The following is a 17,309-nucleotide window of genomic DNA, read 5'->3' as shown; positions in this document are numbered from 1 at the left end:
TTTACACAGTCTTCTAAATTGGTACTTGAATTCAGTTATGAGTAGGGCCCGGATGTTTATGACCTAAAATGTTAGAAATATGCAAGCATTTATGACCTAAAAATTTATTAAAATGTCACAATAAATATGACTTAAAAGTTTTTGGTCACATTTTCAAATTCTTCAAAATCTTGCTGCTGTTTAAATGAACATTATATTGAAAATATATTTTTAAAATACAGAATATTCAATAATAATAATATTAATTTTATTATTGTATTTTGAATTTATTTAATTAGTCAACCCAGAAGTAACTTTCCACTCTGCACAGAATGAAATAAATGTCACGTCATGGGCGATCAGAAAGAATAACAATAGCAAATTACATACAAATTTTAAAGTTTTCAAATAGGAGCAAACTTCTGTTTTCGCACAACATTGACCTGTAACGGGAAAAAGACTGCTCAACATCGCAGGATGTTATTGGGCCATATTTGAAGTCATATCATTACATTTCAATTGAGACTTGCTATTCTGTCGCTTTATATGCATCTGTCTCTTTCTATACAGCTTACTCTCCTAATTCACATAAATATATATTTCTAAGATAATTGTAAGAACTAGGAGATATGAAAAAAACCGTCTTCGAGACGACTGAAAACAGTTATCTTGATTTACTATCTTGATTTACTAGTCCTGAAGGAGATAGCTTTACACCCAAGTACCTGAATGCCAAAATTATATACATAATCATTTTACACTTAATATGCCCAATTTGGACACTCAGACATGATGCATTCCTACGACATTTCCTTTTAGAAAGGGCAATACCAGTTAATGCTTGACACATATGTAAAAGTATTCATGTTCAGCTGATGATGACTGTTTAAAGTCGAAACCAGTCCTGTAAGCTAATTCTTACAATAAAAATTGTATTGATAAGGTGGAACCTTTTCTTATCTATACATATGAAAACAGCTATGCAAAAATGGAATAAAAAGATAAAATATGACGAAAACATGAAAATTTATGGGGAAATATGACCATAATGTGAAAAATTACCGGAATGACAGAAAAAGTTGAGTCAAAATATGACTTTATATGACCCGTGAAAATTGCATAATTTTAAGTCCCATAAATAAAATCATGCTTAACTTGTATTTTCCATGGAAAGAATATAAAGAAAAAAATGACACGTCATAAACATCCGATCCCTAGTTATGAGTATGACACTTATTAATTATTAGTCTTATTAATAAAAGGTTCAAAATCTATTTTCCTACTAAGTAAATTTAGAATATTCATTTTTTGCAATTTAGGACATTTTTGAAGAATTTTTAGGTTGTAAATATCTTATTTATAGAGCATTTTTAATAACTTTTAGGGTGCGAATCGAAACGTGCTCGCCACGAGATCACACTGTGTGTCGTGACCGTGGCCAATGCGGAGCAAGCTACAGTACACGTCCGATAGGAAGGTTTGTGCGGTATCCCATCGTGTTGAGTGTGCAGAGCAGGCTAGGCTCAATAGCGCATCAACTGGATGTTCACTTCAAATTGGAGGTGCACGCAACGATTAGATTTCTGTGGACTAAATGGCTCAGTTGCACGGACATTCATCGTGAAATCACTGCTGTATACGGTGAGCGTGCAATTTCTCACCCAGGTATTGTAAAGCGGTGTAAGCAATTTGTCTCACAGACAAATATTGCAAAGGTAGACACGCAACGTCCAGTACCGTTGCATATGTTGACCGTGTGAATAGGATCATTAGAGAGAATCAGCGCATAACACTGCAGGAAATTGCCAGCATGCTAAACATTTCATATAGAGCTGTTTAGCTCCATTGTTTACCAGCACCTTCGATTTTGTAAACTGTCAAAGATAGGTCCTACGTTTCCTCACCGATGTTCACAAGGGACAACGTTTCGAATTGCCACTGGCATTTTTGCAACGGTATTCTGTGGAGGGCAATGAGTTTCTGCTGCAAATCATCAGAGGGAAGGAAATGTGGGTCCACCACTTCACCCCCGAAACAAAGAGAATATTGATGGAATGGGTGCACTCCACATCATGACCACGAAAGAAGGGCAAGGTCCAACCTTCAGCAGGAAAGGTAATGGTGACAGTGTTCTTTGACATGGAGGATGTGGTGCATGTGGAATTTATGCCAAAAGGCACAGCAATCAACTCGGCTTCGCATTGTCAAACGTTGAACCGGTTGCGTAAGGCAATTATGGAAAAGCAGCAGGGAAAATTGAGCGCCAGTGTGATTTTGTTGCACAATAACACAACACCTCACAATGCTGCAGTGATTCAAGTAGGAGGTATGACAACATCCTGCATACAGAGTCTAGACTTAGCGCCATGCAATTATCATGTGTTCAGCAAGTTGAAAAGGATCTCAGTGGACGATTCTCTCATTCCGAAATGATTACTGTCTCCAGATGGTTACATAGCGCTGGAGGTGATTTCTACGTATCCAGAATCGAAAAGTTGGTTGACCATTCCAGGAAGTGTTTTCAGTCTTTTGGGGACTATGTGGAGGTGGTTTCATAAATGGCCAAAACTTAGAAGTATAACTTACTTTTTGAAAATCTCCCTCGTAGATCATAAAAATCTTAGCCCTGTTCATCAGATGTCACTTATGTTATTTGTACCTCCTTCATAGTTCACTTACATCCAAAGAATTTTCATCAGTTATTATCAGTATCTACTGGTGTCATCATATTCATATCCTGCCTGGTTCACAAGATCCTGGCTCATTTTTTATTTCCCTTTATCCTTGTAATAACAGAAGTCAAAACCATGAAATACTGCATTCAAGGAACAGTTCTAAATTGTATTCTGTCACTGCTTTCCAAGCCAAGTTGATCCATCCAATTGTGTCCAGTACAGTACAAATGCGGTGAGACTAGTTGCAAAAGATGGAATGTCAAAGTTTACCTCTTTATAAACTCTGTATTGAGTGATATGCATAAAAATGAGTAAGTACTTACCATTCGTGTATTTCAAGGTTTAACGCATAGTCGCATGCATAAGAACGAGTGAGAAGTCCACGCATTGTGCGTGACGTCACCCAGTGGAGTGGGGGCAAGCAGCATGTTTCCATCTTCCTATATACAGCATTTCTTACCAGACTATCTTAATTCAGAGTAAGTAATCTTGGTGCGGCTTTGCAGTTAAATTAATTACATAAAATTACTCATCATCATGAAAACACTAGGCATTGGATTTCATTCAAACCAATTTCTAAACCTTCTCAGGAGTAATAAGAACAAATTGTGAAATTTTCAGCAGGTTCTTGCCCTACAAAATGCAAAATGTGTTTCTGCCTCTTTCCTGGCCATTTTATCTGCCTTTTCATTTCCTTCTATACCTGCATGCCCTGGTACCCATATTTTTTTGACAATGTTGTATTTTGGGAGCTTCAGGAGAAGTGAGGTGACAATACCAGACAATTCTGGATATTATCCGGACTGCCTCTAGTGCCTTAATGGCTGCTTGGCTCTCCGTAAAAATGAAAGTGTTCTTATTCCTATAGTTCATTTTCAGATTTTCTTCAAGACATGTTGTGATAGCTGTCATTTCAGCTTGAAAGACTGTAGTGAGTCTGCCCAGGCTGATCTGGATTGAGCTCTCAGGTCTTCCTCCATCGATACCTCCTCCTGTGGCATCCACAGTCTTTAAGCCATCAGTCCACTACACTATATCTTCTTTTTCAGTATTCCATTTGTTGATATCCCAGTCATTTTTTTATTATCTGGGTCTCAAACGGTTTTTCAAAGTTGTACATTGGTATCATATGATCAGAAGACATGTGTAGAACTTCCTCTGTTATTACTCTGTTAATTTTACACTGTCCTAGATTGGGTCTTTGTGCATTCCAGCACTCTGATTGTTCCAATCTATATGAAAGTATTCAAGACTTCTGTCAGTGTAGTTCTCATAGCCCCAGTTATGGCTATGCATGCCATTCTCTGTAGGCTATCCAATCTACTGCCAACTTTTCCTTGTCTTAGTTTCTGCCACCAGATGCTTGCAGCATAGGCCATCAACGGTCTAATGATCATTGTATATATCCACATTACCATTGATGGTCTTAGGACAGCAAGTTCTTGGCCCAGGTTATGTTCCTTTCTCAAAGTGGATTCCAGGTTAGATTTTTATCTAACACTACACCTAGGTGCAGTCCTTGTTTTTTCCAGATTATTGTGTTACGACAACAATAATCTCTATTTGATATGTGCTACATGACGACAGCAGGTGATGTGCTTCGCTGATCACCCCGCTAGATGGCGATAGCAGACTACTTGTTCTGACAGGGAGGCAGGCTGTAACTCAACTCGCCTAGGACTTTTTCTTTACTTTGCGTTCCGTCAACTTGGAGATTGGAACGGGGTGGTGGAGGAAAGATAGGTTACCAACCAAGCTCCTTTTCCCGCAAGGTCTAGATCCCAGTGAGGTATGTCTCCTCTACTATTTGAGAGTGTAGAATCTCCCAGCGCAAAGGTGACAATGAAGTACCATATTGTTAATTGTATGCTATTCTTTTGAATTAGTAGGCAATCATTGTGTTATTGGCTTTATTCGTGACAATTCGGACATGGATTGTTAGTTGTTAATAAGACTGACATCATCCGGTTGAAACTCGCGTTGAAATAATGAGTGAAGTAGGCCCCTTCAGGAACTAAACGAGTCTTTTGAACTCTTTTAAAATGTAAACTGTTCTCATCTTGGACTTACAAAGAGAAGTGTGAAGCCAGAAACAAAAGATGTATTCCTAATACGGATATTAAGTATTTTGACAGTAATGAAGCAATAAAATTTCAATTTTCTTGGTCTACACGATATTCGTGGCTAACACTCCATTCTGAAAGCAAGAAGCTTTTTTGTTATATGTGTGTAATGTCTGATGGTGGAAAGGAATGGACTTTAAATGGGGTAATTGTTACAAAAAACTTTCTTAGAAAAGCAGAGAAGCATCAAAATTCAAATAAACATTCAGAATGAAGAGAGATTCAGTTTACTGGGGCACGGGAGGACAGAACATTCTTTATCTCGAGGTGCAAGAATTCAATCTGTTAAGCATAACAGTCGTGAAACAAAATGGGCTGTTGAGAGACTTGTTGAAATAGTGTGTTTTCTTGCCCAGCAGGAGCTTGAATTTAAAGGTAATTTTGAAGGGAAAGACTCTTATCAACAGGGGCATTTTCCTAGAGCTGTTAGTTGTTCTTTCAGAACAGGAACAGTACATTAGAGATCATCTCCAGTCCACATCAGACTTTAAAGGCACATCAAGTGAAATACAGAATGAATTAACTGAGTCTATAACCACCATAATTCAGGAGACACAATTAAAGCAGAGTTAGATTCTTGTGATTTGATTGTTATTCAGGCAGAAGAGACCTTAAGTGTATCCAACAGATCTCAAGTTAGTGGAATATTCCTGTTCTGCTCTAAACGGGATCCCACAGAAAGATTCATAGGCTTTTATGATGTTTCAATTTATAAGACTGCATTAGGCTTATCAGAATTAATTGCCAATATTCTGTGAAAGTTGGGAGTAACTGATAGTCGTATGTCGAACATATGACGGGTGCTCCACAATGGCAGGAAAGCATGGGGGTATTCAGCATTACGTTAAACAAGTTTGCCCACCCAAGGGCAATATTTATACACTGTTATGCCCACAAGTTAAACCTTGTTCTTCTCTATTGCTCCAAAACAATAAAATCAGTCAGGCTCTTCATTCAAAATCTGACGTTTCATTCATATTTTAGTAGATCCTCAAAAAAGAGCTAATCTTCTGGAATCCAAAGGATTCAGACTTCCACAAGCATGTACTACGTACTGGAGCTTTCATTCCAGATCAGTCCACACAATATTTTCACACTATGATGGTCTAGGACAGGCTTTTGAAGACATTGCAAAAAATGATGAGGGTTGGGACAGTGAGTCGTACAATTCAGCTGTTGGATTGCTTAACATACTCAAGAAGGCCCAATTTAATTTGCTCTGTCTCTATACAGAAATTTTTATTTATACAGATATCTCCTTGCTTTATTGCAAACCAGGCGAGTTGGCCGTGTGGTTAGAGGCGCGCGGCGGTGAGCTTGCATGTGAGTTCGTATCCCACTGTCAGCAGCCCTGAAGATGGTTTTCCGTGGTTTCCCATTTTCACACCAGGAAAATGGTGGGCCTGTACCTTAATTAAGGCCACGGCCCATTCTTTCCAACTCCTAGACCTTTCCTATCCCATTGTTGCCATAAGACCTATCTGTGTCAGTGCGACTTAAAGCCACTAGCAAAAAAAAAAAAAAAAAGCTCTACTGCAATATAAAACCACATATGATGTAATTCTGTGTAATACTGAAATGAGAAAAACAACTGGTATCCTCAAGGACATGCGATCAGGAAACACGGTATCCTCTTGCATTGAAAAATGTCGCAAAATAAATAGTGAGATAAATGTGGTTGATAGGACATTCCAAACACTCAAAATGTTAACATATAAAGTCCTTGACACCTTAATTATGCAAATGGAAATATGGTTTGACAATTTTGAAAGCATCCAGTTTGTTGAGTTGTTGGATCCAACTCAGTTCATAGTTTACAAAGAGAGCTGCTATTAAACTGAACTCTCTTATGAACATTTACCCTGTTTTAATAGAGAAAGATTGGAAAGTGAATTGATTAACATTTATTCCAATATAGAGAAACATTTGTCCCCTCAAGACCTTTTACGTTATATTGTCCTTAGTGACCTCGAACCAGTGTATGTGGAAGTATCAAAATTGATGAGTGTAATATTAACATTTCCTGTGACCACGACTTCCTCTGAAAGGGATATGAGCACTCTAAAGAGGATAAAAACATACTTGCATAATACAATGAACAATGAAAGACTTAGCCGTCTTAGTACCATTTCTATCGACAAAATGCTTGTGAAGGAATTGTTGAGTGATCAAGAATTGAAGGACCATGTGATTGACCATTTTGCAGCCCAGAAAACTAGACATTTGGAACTATTCTACAAAAAAACTTTTAAGGTAAGATTTCTTGCTTACCCATTCATTTACTAATAGCTTCGCCACTGCAGCTGGAAGCACTTGTTGAATAGATATCATCACCTTCAATGGAAAAACAAGGAAGAGGTCCAGCTGTCAAATTCAAGACTGATGGGACACAGCCAGTAGAAGCTGATAAAATAGAACAAGAATAGATACAATCCGTTCAATCACCCCAAGAACCTTAAAGTTGTGGGGCTTGTGGTTGGAACCAGGGGCATGGTTACGTCTTTGTTGACTTCTGCAACAGACTCTGAATCAACAAAGATGCCATCCGTGTTGTTACCCTCCCAGCATTGAAGGAGTCAGTCACGATATTGAGACATCATTTAGATGCTTCTTCATGTTAATGCACTCAGTGTGCTGCAAATCTCAAATCTTTGTATTTGATATTTGTCACTTTCTTTATTCATGACTGCTTCTTAATTCCTGTTGTTCCTCTAATGGCCGGTTTACACATAGACAGTGTTTAGTACAGTAGTAATTGGTAAGTTACTAAACTCACATTGGCTTGTTTAAACGTAAGACAGCGTTTAGTACCACTTAAGTCAGTTGATTCAGTCGTTCTTGCGTCGTCAACTAGATCAGAGATAAGATGATCGCCATCAACAGCGAGTAAAACTTGTTAGTGACATTATTCATTGCGTGTTAAATGACGTTTTAGAGGAAAATGAGGATTAGGTGACCAAACTTAGGAGTGAAAATGGATAACCAGAAGGAATTATGTCGGAACAAGTACAATTCTTTTTAAATAATTAGCCGAGGAGGATCGACAGGAATATTTGTTAATAGCCAGGCTGAGCAGTTCAGACAGTAGAGCTTTGGCCTTCTGATCCCAACTTGGCAGGTTCGATTTTGGCTCAGTCCAGAGGTATTTGAAGGTGCTCAAATACATCGGCCTCGTGTCGGTAGATTTACTGGCACGTAAAAAATTCCTATGGGACAGTCAGGTGGTATTTGAAGGTGCTTAAATACGTCAGTCTTGTGTTGGCAGATTTACTGGCACGTAAGAAAATCCTGCGGGACAGTCTGGCGGTATTTGAAAGTGCTCAAGTAGGTCAGCCTCGTGTTGGTAGATTTACTGGCATGTAAAAGAATTCCTGCGGAACAAAATTTTGGCACCTCGGATCTCCAGAAACTGAAAAAGCAGTTGCTGGGATGTAATAGCGAATAACATTATTTATTTGTTAACCTTGCAAATGTCAGTAGTAACATTTAATGAGTTACTGCATAAAGTTGAACCTTTGATACAAAAGGGAGATACTATCATGCGCAGTGCATTTTAGTATTCCAAAGCTACTTGTGATGAACATACTCACTAATGAATTTTAGAGTGTTACAGAGGCTTGCAGACTGAACGCTGAAAGGCATAATGGTCTATAATGATGATGTATGCATGAATGTATCTTATGTCCATGTAGCCATTGTTCTCAGCAATTAGAACGAACGAACGATCGAAAGAAAAACAAACTCACAGGGATGATCAACTCCGTAATTTCACCTTATGAACTTTACTAAATTGCACCTGTTCACACGTGGTAAGTAGCAAGTATAGTGCTTCCCCCACTACTCCGATAGGTGCACACGCGGCTTGTGGAAGGTCTACTTGAAAGGAAAAATAGATGGGATTCTATTCCACTTGACTAATCATTTACTTAATCATTTACTTACCACTTACCACTAAAGTCACAGTTCGCATGCTGCAAGTCACTTAAAATTAAGTTTAAAATTTAGTTACTACTAAATTACTGTCTGTGTGTAAACAGACCTTTAGAGTATAGGGTTTCTGTGAAACATTTTCATCTGGTCCTATTGTTGGCCAGCCTTTTCACTTCATTCCAAGGCACTCCTCCTCAACAATCTTCTTCCAAGTCGTCTTTCGGCGGTCATGTTTTTGAGCACCTTGGGGTTAAAAGGGATGTTAATTTAATTTGATGATCTGTAGACTGACCACCCATCGATTAACACCTTTCCTACAGAAGACTATATCGACCTGAGAGTATTGTGCATTCCCCTGGCATATCTGCAACGCACCATACATTACAATAACGATAGAATGGTTGAAGTTTCAACAGCCAATGTAGTACTCCCTTATAGTATGCATTGTGGCCCATAGGTGGCAGAAAATAACAGAATTCTTAAAAAAGGCCTAGGAACACACTGGCAGAAAATGTCATGCCATCAAAAAAGTTGCATTTATGTTAAGCACTTATTCCTTTTAAACATAATTTACGTTATGTAGAAAATTGGGATCTTACCTAATATACAGATGCTTGATCTTCCAGTCGGCTGCTAGTAATATTGTAATTTTAAAAATACCCTGGTATTTCAATCGCCATTTGCTTTCAGTGAGTAGCTAATGATTCCCCCTTGCATCTGCTGATAGTGTTCAGAATGAGATGTGTTCAAATCATTTCCAAATCAGCGATTTCAGAAATCCCCAATAGTACAGCCAAGGGTATGATAAATTGTTGTTCAGATTTTATGTAAATATTCCTCAAAACATACCTATTGATTGTATTAAGGGATAGGTTGAAAATAAAGTAGTTTTATTAGTAGCTGTGGACAGAAGTAAGGAATGATTAAGTTTCCCATCTTCTGACTTCTGACAAGATGGCTTACGGAGCATTGTATGGAAAATGTGGGAATAATGTATAGCCATATTCAATGAAGAAATATATTTATTGTACACTAGCATCACAGCAACAGAAAATAATGCAATTAATACCAAATAACCAAAATAGTTACTTAGTAAAGAAAAGTGTAAAAATGTATTTATATGCCATTTTTGTGGGGAACTTGACCTGTCATGATCTGAACCAGTCTCTCTCTGGTACACTGAATGTTCCACTGTGGAGGCTGTTATCGATGTGGACATATTCTTTCCCTCTCATTGGATTTAATCCACTTCATGTGGAAGAAGAGTTGCTGCCAAACATTGTCATTTTCCTCATTTTGAAAGTACTTCTTTCATGGAAAGTTTCTCACAAAAATATCTTTTAGGCAAGTGCTCTTAAATATTCCTTTCAAAGCTACGTCCTCCTGAAATTCAGTTTGCCAAATGTCAGGAGTACTATTCGTATCAATGCTAAATGGTGATAAAAGAATACTGTAACTCACTTCCTGCTCACAGGCGTCACTAAATCTGACATGAAATTGTTAAAGAAAATCTGCTAATGAGTCTGCATAGAAAGTGAAGTTGGAAAGTAACAGGACATTTGATTTCCTCACAGATTCAATTTTCTCTGAAAGGATTTCATATGTTCATAAAGTTCACGAGCAAATTGATCTTGTCTTTGCAACCTCTTCAGAACATGTAAGTGACATGTAATATACACAAGGTCACACAGCCATTTTTCATCGCCTAATTGTGTCATAGTTTTTCCTTTCATGTCCATGAAAAGTGCCACCTCATTTATCAAATTAGGGAAACACTGTAGCATCTTTTATGGATTAAAATAGTGTGCTGATATGACTGTTCATGATTAATAATAATAAATCTTTCCTGTGCTCAACCACCATACTTCTGAATAGCATATGAGATGATCTTCCTCACTTTGTAGTTCATCTAATAATGCTTTAAATTGGTGGTAATTGAGACCTTGATAGGCAGTTGATGCAAGACACCACTGTATTCATGACGTGGGCAGATGTCAGTATTTTGGCACAAAGATTCTTCTGGTGTAAAATACAGTGGGGAAAAAAAAAAAAATGTTATTGATACCAATTTCTCTGCCCTCGTTTTCTGTGCATTTGATCCAACCATCAAGAGACCTTGATCAGTTAATATTCCACATACTTTTTTCCCTTTCATTTTTCAGCCATTTCAAATGCATGTTTCACCTCCTGGAAGATATCTTCCCTGGTAATGTTACCTTTTGTAGGTTGCAAGGCAAGCATTCCTTCTGAGCAATGAAACTCTCTATCCACACCTGGTATAAAAATAGCCAACTGAGCTTAGTCCATGATGTCATGGCCTTCATCCAAAGCTATTGAGAATGTCTTGAATGCATTTATAATGTCCTTCATGTTTGAAGCAGTATCGTCTGCCATGTTATCTGTGCGCCTACAAACTCTCCAGCGTGGCAAACTGATTTTGCTTAAACAAGCTGATTTTATCTGGACACAACACATCTACAACAGCCACTAAACACGCTTTCACTATTGTTTTTTCACGTCAACTGTTCTAAAAATCTTCAAGATCATAATTACGTATTCAATTACATTGAATCGTATTATAAGTATATATATATATATATAGGTACATTTTCGTGAACTAAGCAAATACTTGATCAGTAATCTATCCTTCAATCTCCGTCAGTGTATGAAACTACAGCACTTGACGTTGTAAACACCGCGCCGATCTTCTGAAGCTTGCAAGTTACTTCGGTTGAGCTGCTCGTCTTCGGCTTCTTCATGACTTAAGATCTTCATATTTGGATTGTGTTGTGACTTTGTGCCTGACGGTGTATGCAGTCTGGCTCATTTAACTGTTCTCTGCTTTTCGTGAACATTGTGTGACAGTGCCAAACATTGCGTGTGCCGTGCTGACGCTCGGAAGATTACGCATTACTTCTTTTAAGTAACTTACATTCCACTTCGTCTAAATTGAACAGTGCCTACCTCCGTCATTTTTATATCGCCTCTTCAACTGATATTGTGTGGACTTGACCTTTAACTTCTTTCTTTCTTTCTTTCTTTCTTACTTACTTATGCATTGTTTTTTGAGTTATAATCGGCTGATGATGACCCAGACTGGGGTCGAAACCGGTACCATTTCCATTTTTAATTAAATAAGAATGTAATCTCTACATCTCTTATTGAATAGGTTGAACTACCTTATTTATTATTTCAATTTAACGCTTTCACTAAGTCGCTGTCAGAATAAGACTTGCAGTTTTTAGCAATTTGTTCACTTACAATGAAACTATCACAGAAAATTTTGTCATTTTTTTATATTTTTTATTTTTTTAACTTTTTTTTTTTTAAAGCAGTTGCTGACCGCACAAGTTTTTCTTCAGGGTTGTTATTTTGTCTTGCCAAAGCTACTCTTGCAAGTAATCAAAACTAAAATATTTTGAAGTATGATGCCTTTTAATGTTTTGCTCCTTCATTACTGCTATACTTTCCTGAAAAATAAGGAAAAGTGGCATACTTTTCTCATTGACGAAAAACCAATCATGAATCCAGTTTTCTTGAAACATGTGATATTCGATGTCCACTTTCCTTTTCATATCTGACGATAACATTATTAATGAGGCCCTAACAAAGTAACACCATACCACACACAAGGGAGTCTCAAACAACAGTGAGCAGACACTTAAACACACGAGAAAACAAAACCGAAGATCATTTAGTTCCGAATTGCGTGTGTGAAACTTCACTTCTGGCGAGGTTTGCAACAGAGGGCCGATTGGAATAGAGTTGGTGGTGAAGGGTAGCATTGATGTCAGGGTTTGTTTTAACAGCGTTGCCAAGCCAGGAGAGAAAATTTCCATACTGTGCTATCAAAAATAAATACAGTGACTCACAAAATTATTCGGATATGTTAATTATAGCCTTTACTACACCCTGGCCCTATGTTTTAGAGAAAATATTGTACATGCAAACTAGTCCCTGACAGAACCTAGTTTGACAGATTCAACACAGCGTTGAAATGTTTACTTTTAGAAAACAGGAGAGAACTAGTGACCCTGGAACCTCAGAACACAGTTAACGTGCTTCAACAAAATTATTCGGACACAAGTCAGTTGCCATGCAGAGGTCGTGTGTAGAAGAGCCATGGACAGTATGAACGTGTAAACATTCAATGAGTTAGAGTAATGTGTACAGCTTAAGAGAAAATGAGCCGCAGAAAAAGAGAGAGCCCAATCAAACAGCGGCAGCTGGTCATTTTTCACCATGCTAAAGGTAAAAGTTGTCGTCAAATTGCTGAAATGTTACAAATGAAGAAAAGTAGTGTCTCTGATATTATCACAGGATTCTGGGAGGAAGATAGGATTGAACATTTACCGCATACGGGACATCCAAGAACTTTCTCTGTTAGAGAAGAGTGTTATATAATCAGAAAAACAAAAAAGGAACCCAAGTTTAGTGCTCCAAAACTCGTTACGGAGATTGCTGCAGACACCGAAAAGAAAGTGCATCCCGAAACAATACGGAGAGTTCTCAGAAGAGGCAACTTTCACATCCGTATTGAAAGAAGGAAGCCGTTCATAAATCGAAGAAAGAGAATGCTGTTTGCCAAAGAGCATGTTAGAGAAGACAATGAGTGGTGGAATGACATTATATTTGCTGATGAGAGTAAATTTAACATATTTCAGTTTGATGAGAGGATACCAGTTTGGTGGCGAACTAATACTGAGATACAAGAGAAAAATCTGAAAGCAACTGTGAATGATGGTGGTGGATATGTAATCGTATGGGGGTGCATGTCGATGAATGAGCTCGTGAATTTCTTTTTATTGAAGGTAAAATGGACTGCGTTCAATACCTTAGAATACAGAGGGACAATATGAAAAAGAGTGGCGAAAATATGGGGGTTGGTAAATATTTTAAGTTTTATCAAGATAACGACCCAAAGCATATGGCCTGGAATGCAAGGATGTGGTTATTGTTTAATTGCCCAAAGGTGCTTCATCCTCCCCCTTAATCACCAGACTTGAATGTGACTGAGAATCCTTGGGACAAACTTGATAAAGAAATAAGAAAAACAATAATCGCATCTAGAGAACAGCTGAAGAACCTCCTTCAAGAAGAGTAGCAGAAGATATCTCCCGATTACACCCAGAAATTAGTGGAGAGCCTGCCAAGTCGACTCAGGGAAGTAATTAAAAGGAAAAGAAAGCCCACGAGACCCTGAACCATTAGGATCACAAGTAAAAGGAAAGTGTCCGAATAATTGTGTGCAATATTGGTTTTGGTTTTGGTTTTGATTTTGTTTTTAATTATTATATATTCATTGACAGTGTTCATTAGAAGAATGATGGACGTTTAGTTTTTATATTGCTTATAGAAACTTGTATTTAATTTATATCAGTGCTTTATTATTACTGAAATGACCAATTTAAAGGAAAATGTAATAAATCATGTCTGTCCGAATAATTATGCGAGTCACTGTAATTCCACTTCAGTTTAACAGATTATGTAAGAAGTACAGTTTCAATAACTGATCAAGCAGGCTGTATTTGGCCCAGGGGCTGGCTGTGGCACATGGCAGATGTAAACCCTGATTCATGCAAATTTAGATCTGCTTTGAAGTTAGCAATGACAAATGTGTTATTGCACCATTGCTCTTTAGATACCAGTACATTGCTGCTAATGAAATCATATTTAGAAAAATGTACCCCCCACCCCCCTCCATGGCATGAAAGCCCTTGAAGGGCCTTGGCCTACCAAGCGACCGCTGCTCAGCCCGAAGACCTGCAGATTGCGAGGTGTCTTGTAGTCAGCACGACGAATCCTTTTGGCTTTCTAGACCGGGGCGGCTATCTCACCGTCAGATAGCTCCTCAATTCTAATCACGTAGGCTGAGTGGACCTCGAACCAGCCCTCAGGTCCAGGTAAAAATCCCTGACCTGGTCGGGAATCGAATCCGGGGCCTCTGGGTAAGAGGCAAGCATGCTACCCCTACACCACGGGGCTGGCTAGAAAATGTACACTTGCCCATATATCTACCCCAACTAACTATAAGGAGTGCCACTGAAGAAAATTGAGAAGATATTCCCAACAATTTAATTCAGGAAAATGAATGTGCATATGTGTATGGTGGTTGTGTTCTAAATTACTGTATTTCGAAAGCCATAACTCATTGTCAAGCACGGGAGAAAATATGGGCGACTTTAGAAATGTACACTTTTTGTTAAAACGGTATGATGCAAATTTTTTTCACGCTAACGTAACAGCAAATAGTCGTTGCACCTCAAAATACCTTTATGTGACAATGTTGAGGGGAGAAATACTGTCTTGCAGCACATGAATCACTTAGAATGAAAATTTGTTGATATAGTCTGTGCAATACTGAACCTTAGATGACAGAACCTTTCTGGTCAGAGTTGTGAGCAACCCACCAAGGAGAGGAACAATTTAAAAATGAAGTGTGAACTTGCATCCGGGAGATAGTGGGTTTGAACCCCACTGTTGGCGGAAGGCCTGAAGATGGTTTTCCGTGGTTTCCCATTTTCACACCAGGCAAATACTGGGGCTGTACCTTAATTAAGGCCACGGCTGCTTCCTTCTCATTCCTAGGCCTTTCCCATCCCGTTGTCGCCGTAAGACCTATCTGTGTCGGTGCAACGTAAAGCAAAATAGCAAAAAAAAAAAAAAAAAATGAATGAGTAGTAATTGAATAATTGCACAGTACTTCTTTTTAATGCTAATAAATGTGTAATATTGTTCTTTGGTGAAAGGTTTTATTCTATGGTATTGAATCAAAATCTCAAAGTGATTATTACCACACTTAAGTTGATAAACTGTCAGGTTTCACCTCTTCTGTCAAAATTTGCTCAGAGAGCATAAAATAACTTACCCATTGGTAGCTTTTTTTTTTCCCCAGTGTTGATGTATATCCACTCCCCCCACCGTCTGCTATATCCCAGAAACCCAGGTACTGTTTGTTGTCTGTATATTTCCCCCCCCACTTTTAATTCCGAATTGCCGCTACTGGTCATCAGCAAGCATTAAATCTTGCTCTGAGCATGAAAATGGGCAGAGAAGACATTGTGATACATCATTTTGACAAATGTAAAATATATTTTTCTAAAAATAAAGGAATAATATAATTTCAATACAGATTTGGTAATAACATTCTATCTCCTGCTTCACAAGTTGACAACCTTGTGCTTATTTCAGCTATTTTATACCATTTAATGAATACATTGGACATATTTGTATGAAATAATTTCAAAGACTGCATTGTATTATGAGATATTCCAGAAAATTTTCCTGCCTGCTTCTATGCGTCCTTGGTATGTCCTATACTAGAACACTGTACGCCTTCTTATCAGAATTGAATTCAGCAAATATACAGTAAATTTCTTCATTTATATTAGTTTCGAACAAGGCTCTCTCATGATAACTTTGATACATAGCCTTAGAACAATAATTAAATCTACATTGTCTACCATAAAGCTGTAAATTTATGGGTACACTTCTTTTTTTTTTTTTGCTTTACGTTGCACCGACACAGATAGGTCTTACTGACACACACACTACAGTTGTATTCAGAGGCAAGATTTTGGAAAGCTTCAGAGATCAAAACAGGGGTCAGACAAGGTGATATAGACTTTTGCAGCTTCTCTTCAACTACATCCTTGAAATAGTTGTGAAAGAATGGTGCAAAGAACTAGTCAGCTTGGGCGTCTAGAGTAGGGTTAGCCTACGCTGATCCTTTTCGATCAGTGTACTTCGGTCTCTGGAAATGCAAGAGGTGCACACGTTCTGATGCTACACCGTGAGGGGTGTTTGCCTTGCTTGCCTCTTGTCAACTGGTGCAATAACGTTTTTGTTGTCTCCTTCCAGCTCTACTAACGACTGTTATCTTCTACCACCTCTGCCAATAAGTGCTCCCATGCCCTGCAGAGGGCCCTCTTACCTAGAAAAGCAGTTCCTCATGGAGAAATTTAAATACCTTGGCAACTGGACTGAGCCCAACTTGTGTGAGAAAGCAGCCCTCTCTGCAAGAGTTAACAAGCCTATTGACTGACTCAAAATGCCTACAAGTGCAGCCTGTCATGTAGTCTGAAGCTGATGTGTCAAGCACATCTTACCTTCACACTATCAAGACTGGACACTGGTATACAGACCTTGAACACTGTGCTGTATTGAAGAGGACTGAGCTATACTGATCAGTAGGGTTTGGATGTTTAGGACCTAAAAATTACCCAAATATGGTCTTAAAAATTGCTAACTGTGATCCAAAAAATGGAAAATATGTCAAAACATATGTACTTCCAACAAATGACTTTTGCCACTAGATACAGTTCATTATACAATCTTATTGCACTACTTCAGTTAATTTCCTTATTAGTTCTTTTAACCTAATTCCATTAGTCTCTATAGTATACTCCCTATAAATTGTTAAGCTGTGGTCAGTGCTGAAGATGTTTTAAATAAATATTGCAGTCTTGCATAATGGTGACAGAGACCACATCGCTGCTCCTGCAAACCAATGAAAATAATATTAGCTATCAGTATTAGGAATGCACCGACAGTCCCCTTATGAACAAAATATTTAATTGAAATAAAATATATAAAAAATACA

Source organism: Anabrus simplex, chromosome 3, assembly GCF_040414725.1.
Source record: "Anabrus simplex isolate iqAnaSimp1 chromosome 3, ASM4041472v1, whole genome shotgun sequence".
Lineage (NCBI taxonomy): Eukaryota > Metazoa > Arthropoda > Insecta > Orthoptera > Tettigoniidae > Anabrus > Anabrus simplex.
Note: the sequence above shows the minus strand (reverse complement) of the source record.